The sequence below is a fragment of the Argiope bruennichi genome, chromosome 11 (genome assembly GCF_947563725.1).
Source record: "Argiope bruennichi chromosome 11, qqArgBrue1.1, whole genome shotgun sequence".
In the NCBI taxonomy this organism is placed as follows: domain Eukaryota; kingdom Metazoa; phylum Arthropoda; class Arachnida; order Araneae; family Araneidae; genus Argiope; species Argiope bruennichi.
The window spans coordinates 91472077-91490464 of record NC_079161.1 but is presented as its reverse complement, the minus strand read 5'-3'; the positions used below and the strand labels follow the sequence as shown (position 1 = coordinate 91490464).

At 32.9% G+C, this 18388-nt stretch overlaps 1 protein-coding gene across 1 annotated transcript in view; it reads right to left on the bottom strand.

Annotated features, from left to right (window-relative positions):
- LOC129957549 (uncharacterized) overlaps positions 1-7854 on the bottom strand; it is an 87458-nt gene extending 79604 nt beyond the window's left edge. The window contains exon 1 of the mRNA XM_056069904.1: positions 7762-7854. The gene's annotated coding sequence lies outside the window, so the exon portion shown is untranslated. The remainder of the gene's footprint in view (positions 1-7761) is intronic.
- Positions 7855-18388: the final 10534 nt, after the last annotated feature.

Below are 18388 nucleotides of genomic sequence, written 5' to 3'. Positions count from 1 at the left end.
GTGCCGTTTTTATAAACTTCTCGGGCTAGAAGTCCCCATAAGTTTTCGATTGGATTAAGATCGGGACTTCTCGCCGGCAATCAAGTAAATTTACAGAATTAGCTTCAAACCAGAGTTTTGCACTCGTAGAAACGTGTATCGAAGCATTATCCTGCTGAAAAATATAGTCCCCTGAAGTAATTAGTGGCTCTTCAGGTAACAAACTTTCTCCTAACATATCAACATACCTGTCCGAATTCATTTTGCTGTTGATAAATACAATTGGAGTGGTTCCATTTGCCGCAAAAGCGCCCCATACCATAACCGAGCCACCACCATATTCACGCCTGGAAAATACTTCCTTGGTCTTTCGCAGATCATAACAAAAATAACGAAAACCATCAGGTCCATCAAGAATGAACTTTTTTTCGTTCGAAAACATTACATCAGCCCACTTTTGACCAAGAGAAATGTATTTTTTGGAAAAGTAAACTCTTCTTTTCTTATGATGATTTGTAAGAGGGGGACGTGACACTAATTTCCCATAAGAAACTTGAGGATGTTTACGCAAAACATTTTGAACAGTCCTTGTTGAGCATGGTAAACTCAAATTTTGTCTAACTTCATTTGCGGTTTCTCTTTTCTCGCAAGCTCACCTTACAATCATTCTTTTTTGTCGACGAGTGAGAATTTCTGGTCTCCCAATTCGCTTTTTCATACCATAATCCCAGGATTTTTTAGAAAATTATAAACCACCGTTTCAGATCTCTTGATTCTTTTTGAAATTTCTCATCCACTTAATCCGCATTCTCAAAAAGCAACAATTTTTCCTTTTTCAGAGTCAGAAAGTTGAGTTCCTTTGGGCATCGTTTAAAAATTCACACTGAAAGTTACCGAGTGGGAAATTCTTTTCGCAAATGAATCTTTTAACTCGGAGTTGTCATTTTATGCTTTCAAATATGCAAATTTTTCAATAATTACTGGAGAAAAAGCAATGTCCTTATACTTTTTTCCGTATTCATTTAGGTTTAAAAATCAAAATTTAAATTTTAGCAGATTTAAAATTGAAAATTTTAGTTACTTTACGCATAAAATATGTTAGTTTTACTTCTATTTTTGCTGCAAAAATTTGCATACGATTCTGTAAACAAGGCTTCTAGATTTGGCGATTTTTCGTGTGTCCTTATAATTTTTTCGGGCACTGTATGAATTTGTAGTTCACGATCTAATGAATCAAATATTTTTTCGGAAACCATGAGTTCACAAACTCCCTTGAAATCATTTACCTATTTAATTGACAATAATAATCAAATGCTGCACTAAGTCGCGATGCAAACCGGATATAGCTTTCGTTTGGACGTTTTTTCGCTTTACGAAAATTATTTGACACTTCTTGTGGGGTGGATTGAAATTCTTTTAACACTAATTCCTTTAATTTTTCATACATACACAATTCATCCTCATTTAAATATTTCATTAAATTGGCAACTTTTTCGCCTAAGATATTTAATAGGATCTCTGACTTGAATTGTTCTGGGACATTTTTGGTTTTGAAAGCTCTTTCAAGCGATTGGAAAAATAAATTATACGACTCTGCTCGTGTAGGAACTGATACAGTTAAAGTTTTGACACTTTTTTTATCAAACTTTCTAAACTAAAATTTGAATCGGAATCGCTATTTGTCACACTAACCTTTTGTGTTACATCTTTTTGTAAATTCGCAAGCTCAAGTTGTTTTTCTAATTGCGCGAGTTTAAGTTTGTCCAATTCTAGATTCTGTGCTTCATTTTTCTCGTAATCTTTTTTCTTTTCAATTATTGATTCAACCTCAGTTTTTTCGAATTCATAATTATCATTACAGATCTCGCTCTTTTCAATTAAATCTTTACTAGTATCTACTTTGGCTCCCGAAGGAATATCGATTTCTAGTTCCTCGACAACTTCAATTAATTCACTCTTTTTAAGTTTTGAAAGCATTTTGAAAAGGGATCTCTGAATACATGCAACTCATAAAAACGAAACTAATACACAAGTTTGAAAAACAAAAGTATATCCTGAAACCAAAACGAAAACAATAATCCAACCACAGGAATTTACACTTTATATCCATTGTAGATCACTAACGATTCAGAAATCACTGAGTAAACCGAAGCAAAAACACCCGGAAAAATCGAAACACTTCCCGATTTTTTTTCCACAAAACTCTTGATGGTTCAATACTGCGAAGTCGACGGACCACTTAATGTAATTCTTTTCAAATAAAACTCATTTCTGTCTGGTGAACACCATTTTATTTTCGGGCATATTTTTTGTGCCCCTTCAGGTAGACTGTTAGAGATCAGGACACCGCTCACAATTGGGTGCCACGTCTAGGTCACAGAATCGTTCTTACACACTAAACGTTAAGGCATAAAAAAGAATAAACAAAAACTTCTTATGCGACAGAAACGCCATCTATGGGCGTGAACTCTGTAACAACTATCATTATATTAAATCTCATCCTGATCTCAGATTTCAACACAGTGGTAAGATGAAACCCTTGTAAGATGAAAGAAGCCACTTTAATATTTTTTGCTAATTGCAATTTTTAGAATTAAAGATATATAGATATAATTTTAGAATTATATATATATTAGGGTGGGGTGTCGTATAAAGTTTTGACAATGTTGTTTGCATTTTAATTGTCTTGGAATATGTTGTAAAAAATATAAAAACCTCGGATGAAGTCGAAGATGCGCTAACTAGTTAGAAGGGAGTAGAAATGGTGAATGGTCAATTTTTTTATTTTGCTTTAACTTTCTTAATATTGAAGATAGAAAAATAAATTAAATGAGTCACATTAGCGTTTCATTAAGGCGAACAACTTTTTTATTTAAAGCTTTTTCGATACCTGCAACCGCTTCGAAGTTAGGTAGTAAAAAGGGATTTTTAAGTTCTTGTTTTTAGTTGCTTCTAACATCAACAATTTATTGCCAGTTTTGAAAAAAAATGAAGCAAATCTTTCACTTTTTCTATTACCTTATTAAGAAACTGTTTAAATACATATGGAGTAAATTGAATAAATAAAAATGAAGGAGGAGGAAGATTTAATGGCAACATTATACATATAAAAATGATCAGTTTAGAAATTTCCAGAAACTGCATGTTTTATAACTCCTTATGCTTTAAAAAAAATTAATTTCGTAATTCTGAAGCTTTTGTGAATTTGATGATAAACTTTGGTTTTCTATTGTGGTGGATTGGAATGAGCGATGATAGAGCTTGGGACCTTGTGGTTCGCAGCCGAGTAACATGACCACAATACAAAAGCAAATGCTCGTGTACCGTAGCTGTTAACTGGCTTATAATCTTTCACCACAATATACTGACTGCCGCACTGATTTGCCACATTATTAAGAGTATGCTGTAATAAGATATATTGTAATAATCAGGAAACTATAATGGCTTTAACCCAAGTATAGGCGCGTTTATTAACCTAATAAAAGCGATTAATCGCCAAGAAAAATAAACATCGGAAAACTATAAATCTATTGATTGTTCGGGAATGGCATCCAGTTAAGGAGTGGTGGTTAAGTTTAAATTTTACCAAAGACGTGCAATTCATTCACAAGTGCCGAAGAATATCTTTAAAAACAACTGGCGATAAATTTCCTTTTACTCCAATTAATAGTTATAGTAGAAACATTAAAATAATATAAGATCTTGGTTCCAATATTAATTAAGAAACCAGAGGATTTTTTTAACTCAAAAATCAAACGATAAATTAATCTCTACAATAAAACATATTATTTGCATTTAATTTAAAGAACAATATTTGAGAAAGATAGTCAATTTCTTCAAATATGTTTATAATGCAGATATAAACATTTCCTTTAAAGCCGACTAATATAAAGTTTGACATTTGCAGTAAACCTTGATAATATAAACTATAACAATATCTGCCTGTCGATGACTATGGAAACTCAAAGACGTTTTGAGCCAGACAGATGAATTTTAGTATATGCTCTTTACATCAAAATTACAAATTTCTGAAACATCTTTGTGCAAATTCCATTCAGAGTAAGTCAGTCTGTCTGGCTGTTCGAATATATGTAACACGATAACTACAAAACGAAGACAGCTAGATGAATGAAACTGGGTAGGCAGATTAAACATCTATAGCATACAAACACCAAATTTTGAGCGAAATCCAAGAAGGGGTTGACCTTCTGTCGATATGTAATAACAAAATCATATAAACATGACAACTCAAAAACCCAATGATTTAAATACATCAAATTTGGTACGTAATTTTGTAACTACAAGTGAAGTTCTGTGTCGAATTTTACTTTTAATTGGTTTGGAAAAACTAATCTAATACACGAACTCTATTTCAGGGCATTCTTAACTGTATGCCAGGGATTAATTGCCAAAAACCTCGCCAAGGGTGACCCGCTAGATTCAATAAAAGTGCTAACTTCACGCCAAAATGTAATTTTTCTTAATTACTTTCACCAATGCCATGCAATGTATTCATTGCCAACATTTTTATGTGGGGGAAGGGGGATAAAACTGTTATCAAAGAGCATGCGAGAAAGTGTCGGGTAGACCACCCTCACATGTTATATATATATATATGTGTGTGTGTGTGTGTGTGTTTGGTGTCCAGAGTGTCATCTTGGCTCCTCTTGCGTAATAGAACTCTGTATTCAGTAATGTAATAGCGTTCGTCGATGTAAAACGGCCCAGCCGTTCGTCCAGTTCATTAAATTCGTTTGTTATAATATAGTGTGTAATTCTTATAATATGAGCCATCTCTAAGCCTTAATCTCAACCGGGCTTTCTCCTAGGGCCCGTCAGAGATATTTGATTTAATGTATAATTCGGTAAATAGAGGCCTGTTTTTCGAGCCAGAGTTAACCTGTCTCTACATGTGGGGGCTTGGTCCTGGTTGCAATGACCTCGGAAATAGAAAATTAATCTTCGATACGGTAAGAATCCGGATATTTCACCATTAGTTGTCATTAAATTATCTTCGAATCGGCAGTAGCTGACAAAATTTTTCAAGAAAATCTTCGGTTCGGCAGTGGTCGGTAAAATCGTTCAAGAAAATCTTCGGCAGTGGCCGGCGAATAGTGAAGATCCTGCAGAATATGATATCAATGGGTATAATTGAAGAAGAAGATGTAGTTGAATTTTCTATATCATTTTGAATAAAGAATCTTGCAAGCATTCGTTTTAGGATTTGCATATTTGAGAATGACTTTTTCAAAAAAAAAAAAAAAAAAAAAAAAAAAGAAAGAAAGAAAGAAAGAAACTGTTTGAATGTGTTTATTTTAGAAATTTCTGTTTTGAAGAAATATTAGCATTGTTATTACTATCGTTATTATATTAGCATTTGTTATTAGGAAAAATAAAGACATATAGAAAATGTTTAAAAATACAAAAAAGAAAGATTTAATTATTGTCGCTGAAGCAATAGGTGAGGTAGTTCCGGAAAAAACAAATATCGTGCAGCTTAAACAAATTATAGAAAATAGCCAAGCTGCTAAAGATGATTTGGAATTTGTTAAAGACATAATCATCTCAAATGTAGAGGAACGCCAGAAAATAGAGGCAGAACAAGCGCGTGAAAAGGAAAGACAGTTTGAATTAGAAAAATTAAAACTAGCTCATGAAGAAAGTATGAGAAACGTTCAAGCGACCGGAATAAGTAGTTCTAACGGTCCTCCTCCAGAAAATCATGCGGAGTCCATAGAGCAAATAATTAAAAGCATCCGCACATTGACAATGCCAATACCAACTAAATCAAAAAATTTCAATTTGTTTTTCTATATTTTGGAACGTGCTTTCGAAACAAAACAGGTTAAAACTGAATACAAAGCCGAAGTCCTTCTAAATTTGTTAGGAGAGAAATGCCGACATGTTTTGTTATACGCGAACGAAAGTGAAATAAAAGATTATGACGAAATCAAAAGAATAGTGTTAAGAGAATTCCAACCATCTGCTAAAGAATGTTGGGATAACTTTCAAGCCGCCAAAACATTTAAAGGATAAAATCATGTGCAATTTGTCTCAAGATTAAAAGCGAATTTAGAATAATATTTAGAACTAAGAAAAGTAAAAGATTTTGCGACCCTTTGTAAACTAATTGTAACATAAATTAACCAGCACTCTTGACAAGGATACATCTGGGCACATTTTGATCAAACAAGGCTCAGACTGGTTAAAACCACTGACGTTAGCAAAAGAAATAGACATTTACTTCCGCGCAAGAAATAAAAGTTAGTTTGGGGAAGACAGCAGAGATGCACATGACTACAGTTCGAGGTCGAGCGTCAATAATTCCCGCCAAAATAACGATCATGAACACGGTGGAAATATTGATAGGAAAACTTGTTTTAAATGTAATTCTACGTCGCATTTGATAAAATTCTGTCCCCAAAATGTTGATGCTAGACAACATAACAATCAGAGAAGATCCCATTACTCATATACTGTAAACTCCATGTTGAAATCAAATGAAATTCCACAAGAGTTAATAATATCTGAGTTGGAATACGTAGATATAATTGTAAACGACGTTCTTATTAAAGCTTTGGTTGATTGCGGAAGCCTGTTAATGATTATTAATCCTAATTATGTAAGGAAATTAAATTATGTAGGCCGTAGCACAAAAATTAAATTAGCGAACAGTTCAATTGTCAGTTTTCCGTTGGTGGCGATAGATATTAGTCAAGTTGATAAAAAATCGGAAGCGAAAAGAGTTTTAGCAGCTGCAGACACAAATATTTCTTTTGAATGTATTATACCATCTAATAGCTATTTAGATCTTAAAAATACTTTTTCCAATAAAAATCCTACAACTGAATGCGTTTCTGAAAATAAATCCGAGTGTGAGTCATCAAGTGAAAAAGAATACCAACGTTGCATAATTCTTTCTGTTGATACCGAAAATGAATCAAATAAATCCGTGAGAATAAAAAAGAAACAAAACATATTTCTTCTCATTCTGTTGTAGTAAAAAAATGATAATAACTTAACTTCTATTCTAAATAAAAGTATTACTACTTGTTCGAAAATAAATTCTGACTGTGAATTTTATTTACAGAGTGATGATATATCTTTGAATAAAGATAAATTTGTAGATGTTAATTTAATATCTGATACTTGTTTTGAAAAGAGTTTTTCTGATGTAAATTCTGAATGGTTAGTGAAGGAAGTATGCACAAATGTTTTAAATGTTTATTCTGAAATGATCTTGATATAGAATATATATCTCTGATAAAAATATGAAAGATCATGTAATTAATTTAATTTCAAATTGCTCTCCAAAGAAAATCCGTACTACAGATTTGCAAATGTCTATTATTTTAACTGATGACATCCCTGTGACCTCACCGGTTCGTAGATTTGCTCCTATAGAAAAACAACAAGTTACAAAACAAATCGAGGAATGGCTTGCACTGGGCATCATTGAAAAAAGCTATTCTGATTATGCGTCTCCAATTGTCTTAGTGAAACGTAAAAATCGCGAAACCAGACTGTTTATTGAAGAGTTTTTAGAAGCTCTTTTTTGCAAGATCCAATTTCACATCTGTACAAACCAGGTTCCAGACTGGAACTCCAATCAGATGCTTCCAAATTAAGTTACGCTGGAGTCTTTCTTCAAGCTGACGACGATGATAATTTACATCCCATAGGTTATATGAGTAAAAAAAAAAAAAAAACTCAGAAAATTTATCGAGCTATGAATGAGAAGTTTTAACTGTTATTAAAGCATTAACAAAATTGAGTACTTACATTTCAGGATCTAAAATAAAAGCTGTCACTGACTGCTCTGCGTTCAAATAGACTATTACTAAAAAAAGAATTAATTCCTAAAATAGCTCGTTGGCTTTTATTCCTCGAAGATTTTGATTATGAGATAGTACATCGCTAAGGCAGTCAAATGCGTCACGTTGATTCACTTAGTAGATACCCAACAGTCATGACTGCACTTTCTGATAATTTAACAGAAGTGCAAGTGGCACAGGTGTCAGAAGAATACATAAAAAAAAATGAAAGAGCTATGTAAAGATAACAACCAAGTTGATTTCGTCATACAAAATACCATTTTGTATAAATGACAGGATAACCATCGTTTGCCTGCAATACCTGAATTAATAAAACACGAAATAATTAAGATCGCGCATTCAAAAGGGCACTTCGCCGTGGAGAAAACTAAAAACATTATCGAACGTGACTATTTTTTCCCGAATATAGAAAAAAGTATTGAATCGGTAATGCAGAACTGTGTCGAATGCATCCTAGTCAACCGAAAGCGTGGTAAGTCTGAAAGGTTCTTGCATCCGATACCGAAGGAAAACTTTCCTCTAAGTACTTACCATGTTGACTTTATTGGACCCTTAGTGCCAACCAATAAAAATTACAATCATATTCTCAGCGTAATAGATGCATTCTCAAAGTTTGTTTGTTTATATCCTGTTAAAGGTGTCACTGCAAATGATGCAAATTTCAAAACTGCAATTGCAGGAAGCAGTGTTCGGAAGTCCCATGCCTATCATCAAGGATAAAGGTTCCGCATTTACATCGAAGGAATTCACAAACTATTGCGCGAATCAAAATATAAATCACATTTAAATTACCACAGGAATACCTCGAGGAAATGGACAAGTGGAAAGGGTTCATGGAAATCTTATCCCCCCTGCTTGCCAAACTTTCCATCAATGATCCCACGAAGTGGTACACTCATGTTCAAGCAGCACAACCAGTATTTAACTCTAGTGCTCCACGGAGTACAAAATTTACTCCTTTCGAACTCATGATCGGTGTGCAAATGAGGCACAAAAATGACCAGAAAATTCTCGACAGGAAGGAAGAATATGAGCAATGAGTCATCGACAGCCACGAGGACATTCGTGAAGAAGCACGACAGAACATCTTGCGCTTTCAAGAAGAGAGCTTGCAACCAGAACAGGAAGAAAGCTATTCAATATAATCCAGGTGACTTAGTGGCTATACAGAGGACCCAATTCGGCAATGGTTAGAAGCTTCATCCGAAGTTCCATGGTCCTTATCACATCATAGCCAAGACGCCACACGAAAGGTACCTTGCGGAGAAAGTGGGAATCCTCGAAAGCCCCAACCATACTTCTACAGCAGCAGAACACATGAAGCCTTTGTCGACAACTGCGTAAAGTACATTTTTTTTTAATGCAAAAATCTAAAATTTTCTTTTTTGAGTGTTTCAGCTTCTTCCTGAGGTTGACGAGGACGTCAAGTTCATCATGACGGCCCATTGTGGTGTCCGGAGTGTCATCCTGGCGCCGCTTGCGTCATAACTCAACAGCCAATACGGAGGAATCTGATTCCCGCCAATAGAACTCTGTATTCAGTAATGCAGTTAGCATTCGTCGATGTAAAACGTTCAGTTCATTAAATTCGTTTGTTATAATATAGTGTGTGATTCTTGCATATGAGCCATCTCTAAGCATTCATCTCAACTAGGCTTTCCTCTAGGGCCCGTGAGAGATATTTTATTTGATGTATAATCCGGTTAGTAAAGGCCTGTTTTTTGAGCCAGAGTTAACATGTCTCTACATACATACATACATATATATATATATACTTACACACATAGATACATATATATATATGTAATGATATTTTAAACTCTTAATTTAATCCAAATTAATTTCCAAAACTTTATCTTAAATTATAGCCCATCGTGACTTCATTCTAAAATATTCTACTATTTCTTGATCCAATTCCACTTTTGGTTTAACTCATCCGCTTGTAAAAATAATGCGCCATCAGTACTACGTATCAAATGAAAGTGATATCTTCTGAACCCTTCAAAAGATGTCAAAGGTCACACGTGTATTGAATTGGCGCCCTACCAAAAATCTTATGTTATATAAGACAAGTGATCATTTGTTCGTCCCTTTTTTTTCCTTCTGTTTTCTGTCCGAGCTGCACCTTCTTGTTAATAATTATGCTTTCACGAAATGGATATTAAAACGAAATTAAAGATACAAAGTCTCTTCACTGCTTGTCGAACCTGCACTTTACTCAGCCAAAATATATTACATATTATTTAGCCGACAGGATTCAAAAAGCATTATATATATATATATATACTTGAATATGCCGAATTCGACTGACAAATTCAGAGGGGTGATAGTAGGCATCGGTGGGATAAAGAATCACCATACAACATGGGGTCCCAAAAGACGTTTAGTTGGTGAAAATCGCAAAAATATAGAGAGTCGGAGAATTGTTAGAAAATGTAAAAAATTAATAAAACAAAATAACAAATGGTGTTTCAACTACGAATTTTTTTTAAGTGAAAGCACAATCTTACACATTTTTTAATGCTAGTAACATGCGGATTTGATGATCTAGGGGGTCGCAAATGACTGAAAACGAAAAAGTAGTTTAGAACCCATATTTGCAAAAATATTAAAACTTGAAGAAAAATTAAATGAAGATGAATTAAATGAATTGAAAATGTAAGGAATTTTATAGTCTATAATTTCATATAAGTGTGCGGTGTGAGAACTGGAGAGTTTTAAAGATATTCAAGAAAAACTAAAATGGGAACCAGAAAACGTCGCTGTAGCATAAGTACCGATGCTCGCAGAGAGCGTTGTCAAATTCGAAAGAGAAATTCATAGCAAGGACAATAAGCATTAAGTAGACGAAAAATTACAAGAAAAAATAGGGCTTCATATAACGTTTATTCAGTGAAAATCGCAAAAACAGACGTCGAAAAGACAATGAGTCTAGCTAAGGAAACGGCCCTATGAATGCGAGGATTAGGAATAAGGTAATCGAGAAGAAGCCTTCTCTTATGTAAATTTTTCAGGCATTCGTGAAAAATAAAAGCAGCGAACAAGTATTCATTAATGATCATTGTAGAATTGTTTTTCGTTATACTTCATTCGCAAACAAGTCAGATTTCACAAATGTAACTAAAATGTGCTTATGTTCCATTATGCATTAACAAATTGTCGGTGTTCCCTGCAGTAAATCCGGAGGAACGTGCTGGAAGAAAACAAGGTACATTTTGCAGCTGAGAGGTTCAGGAAGAAGATACGCTCCAAATATATGACTCTGCCCAGATGTTAATATCAAACTTGTGCTACATGTTCGACGAGAGAATGATGTGGGGATTTTCGAATGACTAAGTATTTTCATTGTGCGTGTTGAAGAGACCTTATCCACCCGATTTGTGATTTTCATTGAAAAACGTTACCAGCGACCCTGAATTTTCTGGTAATTTTTCACCTACTCTCCTTTCTCTGAATTTGTCTTTCGAATTTCGATTTCGGCTTCTGCGAACATCGGTACTGATGTTGCAGCGATGTTTTCTGGTTCCCATATTACTTTTTCTTGAATATCTTTAAAACTCCCCAGTTCTCACACTACAAACTTGTATCAAGTTACAGAGTGTAAAATGAATTACATTTTCAAGCTTTTATTTTCCTTCAAGTTTTAATCTTTGTGCAAACATGAGTCCTAAACTACTTTTTCGTTTACAGTAATTTAGGATTCCCTAATCATCAAATCCGCAAGTTACCAGCATGAAAAAAAAATATTTTTAAGAATGTGCTTTCACTTAAAAAAAATTCGTAGTTGAAACACCATTTGTTATATTTTTAATAATTTTCTACGATTTCCAACACTTCTCTGACTCTCTATATTTTAGCGATTTTAACAAATTAAACGTCGTTTGGGACCCCATGTTGTATGGTGATTCTTTATCCTCTTGATGCCTACTATCAATTCTCTGAATTTGCCGGTTGAATTCGGCAACACCTGTATATATATGAGAAACCCGGTTTTTACAGATGGGAGTAAGTCGTTGCCACCGGATGTGTACCCCTGATTCTACCAGATGTGAACCAAAGTTCATCGGATATGACGTAACACTTTGTTGACGTCATACTGGTCATTTAGCGCGGTCTTTCTCAAGCAATATTTAGTGACTAATCCTTTTTCTTTTTGCTCTGCTGTATGTGAGACGTGTTTATTGAATCTCTTACACCTTTTATTTGCTTGTGGAGATAAGAATTCTTTTATATTTTATTAATCTATATTGTTTATTTATCTTTCATTATTTATTCATATTAATTAGTTTTTTTTTTTACTTTACTTATCTTATTTAGAATTAGTATCACTGTAGTGCTAATTAGGGTTAGCTAGGACACAAAAAAGTTTCTTTGTACTTGTAGTTTATATTATAAACTTTTATATTTAATTTTACTATTTGTTTTTCCTTAGATTAATTACATCTTATTATTATCTATAATCTGAAAGGTTTTAATATCCAGATTAGTGCTAACTTGGGAAATTGTTTGATTGTTTTTTATATTTAATTTGTATATTATTTCAATTTTCTCATTATTCAGTGGTATATTGAACTTGATAGTTTTAAATTTATTTGTGGTATCTAATAAAAATCTTGGAACATCTTCTGCGTATTGAATATATATATTTTTTCTGTTTTGCTTTGGGCTTTTTTGGCAGTTTGTACAGAATTTTGTTACTATTACTAGCTTTTGAAAGAATTCCATTTTATCTCGCTGTTTTACAATGAGGGCTCTTTTTATTGGCGATTCCATGATCAAATACTTGAATAAGTATATATCTGTTGAATCACCTGACTTTCATTTGGACATTGTTTCTTATCCTGGTGCAACTATTGAAAGATTAGCTAATAATATTTCTGTACACAAAAATTATGACTGGTTCTAAGTGCATGTTGGCACAAATAATGCATCTTTGGATACTGTGGGAAGCGCTGACAGATCTCGTATCCCGTATGGCGCCATGTTGCGTCACGTCATTAATCACGTGATGCTTTCCCGCCATTATTGGCAGACGAGAGTTGGGCAGTGAGACTGCAAGACGTGCAGCTCACGCTCATGTATCTTTTATGTTCTATGTAGTAATGTTTTATCTTTTCTCCTTTAATCTTAATAAATATATTTCACATATTAATGCTGGCCGTTGCCTTTTCCCACATTTTTGGGGGCTCGGCCTTTCTCGTGAATACCCCTAGCAAATCCCGCCAAATTGTTGAAAAAGCTGTGGACATTAGTACAATTTAAGACGTTAAATTGATGCTAAAAATTTTGATAAGAGGGGATTTTTGCCGTGGATATTTTACTGGACTGGTGAATGGACGTTAGTGCACGTTTTGGATGGATATGATTCAAGTGAAAACGTTAAAGGTTCAATTACTTCGTTTTCTTGTGCAACTGTGCTGACATATACTGGCTGCTTTAAAAAAAAAAAGAGAACTATTTGCCTTCTTTTTGTCTGTGTATATTTGGACGATATAGACTTTGATTTTTTTTCTCTGTTTATTTTGTGTTATTATATTTTTATATGTTCAACACTAATATTATTTTTATTTTTAGTTAGTTATTCGATATTTCCAGTGCACGCTATTGTATTGCTATATACTTATGCTGTCACGGATGGTATGACTATTTTATTTGTTTTATCTTGTGAATATTTCAATTTTACATATTATTATTTTCCTGTATTTGCTGTTTGTTTTATATATTTACTTCAATGTACTGTATACCATAAGGCGAGGTCGCCTATCCTGTCATGATGGCCGATGTGGGAAGCGCTGACAGATCCCGTATCCTGTATGGCGCCATGTTGCGTCACGTCATTAATCACGTGATTCTTTCCCGCCATTGGGCAGTGAGACTGCAAGACGTGCAGCTCACGATCATGTATCTTTTATGTTCTATGTAGTAATGTTTTATCTTTTCTCCTTTAATCTTAATAAATATATTTCTAATATTAATGCTTTTCCCACAGTACTATTGAAGTAATACTTAAAAAATATAGAGCTTTGGCCACGTTTTGATTTCTACAGAAAGGAGTATAAGGAATCAGTATCATTTACAGACACTAAACTATAAGATTTGAGCCATAAACTGTGCACTCAAAGAACTATGTTATTACCAAACGTTTCTCTTTTGCAGTTCTTACCAGCCATCTTAGAAAAATTATCTTGCAAGAGATGGCTTGCATTTAAATAAATGGGGTAATAAGCTGCTTGCAGGTTGTTTTCTTGAATCCTTAACAGGATGCATTTCAGCTGATATAGCATCTAAAAAGGCATGTATGAATACATTGTTTTTTTCTCGCAATGAGTTTAAAAATTCATGCAAGCCTGAAGTCAATAATTTATAATTGGTTTTTGTTTTATTTTCACAGATTGTAAAGACTCGGTCTTCCAACTCTGGTTTTCTTTTGATGATTCAGTTTCCTCTATTGTCATCTTTTCCCACAGCATTTGTTTCTTCTGCTTGGCCAAAGTAAGGGTCAGTAAGGCCAGTTTCTAGGCCCATGCAACCTGCTCGGCCAAAGCAAGAGTCTGCCAGGCCAGTTTCTAGGCCCGTGCAACCTGCTCGGCTAATTTCTACACCCATGCAACAGTCTGTCAGGCCAGTTTCTAGGCCCGTGCAACCTGCTCGGCTAATTTCTACACCCATGCAACAGTCAGCTGCTCTGCTCACGAAAGATATTTCTTCTCTGCCATCTTCTAAAGGTAATACTGAATTTGTACTTTCTGTGAACCCATGCATTCCATTCTATCAGTTTAGTGAAAATGTTTTTAGTAGTATTCCCACATCAAATAAATTTTCAGTTTTGTCAACTAATTATAACATATTACATAAAATAAATGGTGGAGGCCCCCGAAATTGTTCCTATTCTAAAAACTGTGTTTATTGTGGGAAAACATATTCTACACAGTCCTCGTTTTCAAATTACCTGAAGAAATTTAAATGCCTGCAACCTGTTCAAGACTGTTATCCTAAACTATGTGAAATATGTTTGAAGTCCTATTCCTCTAAATCTCCTTTTTCAAACCATTTAAATCAATGCAGCAAATCAAAAACTCATGTTTTCTTATCCCCATCTGGAAAAAATTACAGTAGGGTTTTGGAAACAAATGCATGTCTGACAGAATCGGTGTCAAAACCTACAAAGGATCTACAAGCAAGTAGAGATGTTAATTTAACATCTTCAGTTTCAGATGTTTGTCAAAAATTTGAAAATCCTTTCAAAGTTAAAAATACATATCCTAGAATTTGTAAATTATGTTTAAAGTCTTACTCTTCGAAATCCTCTTTTAGCTATCATTTAAAGCATTGCTGTAAATCTGAGGTTCAAACTGTATCATGTTTACCAGTTAAAATTAACTGTATTGTATTGGACATTAATAACTCTCACAAGGATTATTTATTGGTATCATTTCCTGTTTCGAAAATAATAAGCTTAATTCTTGGTGATGCAGGCTGTTGGGATAAAAGAAATTTCTGTTCAATAAAAGTTTTTATTTCTCGGAAGACTATACGGTCTTATTCAAGGCATCTACGTAATACAGTAAAGCCGATTAATGATGCCATGTACTGTGGAGAAATTAAAAAATGAAAAATATAATCCCATTTTAATTTTCAAATTACAAAAGTCGGATACTATTTTCGGATCTTCTTATTTGGATAGCTTACCAAATCATGAAAATTCTTTTGCATTAGGTTTTCAAATTGAAGCTCAAAAAGACATGCTTATGAAACACTCCCATAAAATCCTTTGCATTGATACTACCCATGGCACAAACCAGTATGATTTTTTTCTTCTTTCATTGCATGTGTAAAATGAGTATGATCAGGGATATCCTGTTGCGCATTTTATTACAAATGATTTAGATTTTCGTACATTAGTTGCTTTATGTCGAATTCCTAATTTGAAAGTGAATACTGTCATGACTGATGATGATGGTTTTACTTTTAAAATGCTTTTAATTCTGTATTTGGTCCCGATATCAAGCATCTATTGTGTCAGTGGCATGTATACCGTGCTTGGAAAAGGCAGTTGACTGTTAAAGTCCATGATAAATGTCTCCGTATGAAGATGTCGTATGAATTATTAAATATAATGAATGGAAAGTCTCTAGAGGATTTTGAAAATAAAGTTTCAATTTTCATTAGTAAATATTTAAATGAATGCCAAAATTTTGTTGATTATTTTATAAAAAAATTATTCTGCTAGAAAAGCATTATAGACTACCTGCTATAGGCAGTTTCCTCATAGTGATACCAATACAAATCATTAGTGTGAATCGTTTCATAATCAGTTAAAAACTGTATATTTTGAGCGTAAATTCAGTAAGTGCATAGATGAGCTAATTTCAACTCTTTTAAAGATGGAAACAGATAGGTTTTTAAAATATTCTTCTAATGTTGTCAATAAATTTCCATTAAATTCAAATTTCAATAAAACTATTAAAGAAAAACATGAAATGGGTGTAAAAATTCCCATTAATGATATAGTTAAACATGATGATCAATGGTTAGTAAATTCACAGACAAAAAAAGAAATAGTATACTAAGTAAAAAAATTACAGATGTTTGTCTTTTATTAGATCATTGCTGTTTTAAATGTACTGATATTAACTGTACACTACTATGTAGTCATTTGTGTTCTTGTGAAGACAATAGTACCCTTTGCAAGCATATTTATAAAGTACATTTATTGTATTCTGAAATAAAAATATGCATAACAGATGATTTTTATGCTGTTGAAAATGAAACAAATGCACAAGGAATTGACCCCCAAATCTTAAATTTTAAATTGAAAGGTAATGTTTTGTCTGAATGTTTTAACACAAAAGAAGCTGAATGCAAAAAACTATGCTCTAAGATTTTGGAATTAATTAAAATTCCTCGTATTCAAGAAATTATGTTAACTAATGTAGTAAATTGGTTAAATACTTTAGTATCTGGTATGCGTGGAGTTGTCTGTCATAAAAATGATCCTGCTCCTGTCACGCCTCAGGTATATGTTGCTCCCAATCAAAAAATTCCCCAGCTGATTAAATTTTTTAAAACTTCTCAAAGACATAAGAGGAGACAATCATTTCGTGAAAAAAATGGGAAACGGCAAAGAGTTAATGAAAAAAATATTGATGAACCTGACAGTATTATAGAGCAGATTGCACCTTCACAATCATATCCTGCGGGAGAAATTTCTAAATGCTTTAGTCATGATGAAAAAAGTAGTGATGATCCTGATGGTCATAAAAAGGAAATTATTCCTTTAAAAGCGTATTCTGCTAAAGAAAATTCTGTATGTACTAGCCTTAATATATTTAATAAATTCAGTAAGATGAATGAAGATAATCCTACTGCAACAGTAGTAACTATTAATAATATCAATCTTTCTTTTTATATATTATAATCTTTAGATCCTTTTGTTACTCTGAAAGAAGAGAATTATCTAAAGTCTGCGTCACTAAGCTTTAAGAAGGGTTGGCTTTATGATTCTGTTATAGATGCTTTTCTTTTCCTATTAACTGAGAAATTCAGAAATTGTAAAGCAATAGTATCCTTGCAATCAGTTTTAATCTATAATCAGAAGGATATTCTTAAATTTTCTTGAATTCAAGAGTTGCCAAATCTAGATTTATTAATTAACCCTGTCAATTTAAATTGTCATTGGACTTTGATTATTGATAATATAAAACATTTGAATATTTTGATCCACTTGGTGGCAGACCAGATAATAATACTGCAATTTTTATCAGGAAGTGGTCTAGAATTTTAAATAAATTACTTAATTCAGAAAGCCACTGGCAGATAGTTTTTTCCACCTCATATAAAACAAACTGATGATTTTAATTGTGGAGTTTATATAATTTTTTATGCACATCAAAAATTGAATAAATTTTCTTTAACTCAGGACTTTACTATACTTTCATTTAGAGCCCTAATGTTTGAACAGATTACTAAAAACTTAAATTTTTAAATCTTTTATTGTGAAAATTTTAATTTTGATATTAATTTAAAAATAATAAATTTCATTAATTGTTAATCTTACTTAATGGGAATTATCCCTTCTAAATTTAAACACCATAAACAAATAATTCCCAATGGTTAATTTTAAGTGATTGTCTAAAGTTTTTTCGCTTTCTCTTAAGCTTAACTTTTAGGAAGTTCTTTTATTAGTTTCACAGAAGATTTAATGCAGGTTATGATTGCTAATCTCAGTGAGAATAGATAATTTTGGAAATGGAGTGCCTTGATGGTGTCAAGAATTAGTAAGTGACTAAATTCAAAAATTTAAGTTAATCACATATTCAAAACAGGAAAAAACAAGCTCATAATGGAAGCAATATACTAAAAACGACTTAATATAAATATATGATTGTGTTACTTTAAAGTGTTCTTGTCTCATTTTAATGGGTTTATTAAATGTTGTTTGTTATTTAATGAATGTAATTTGAATCAGTATATCAATAAAAGATCACTGTGACCAAAATAGTATATATTTTTATAAGAAAAATAAATTAATTTTTTACACTGCAGTTTATATTGTTATATTGTATGTATTTCAA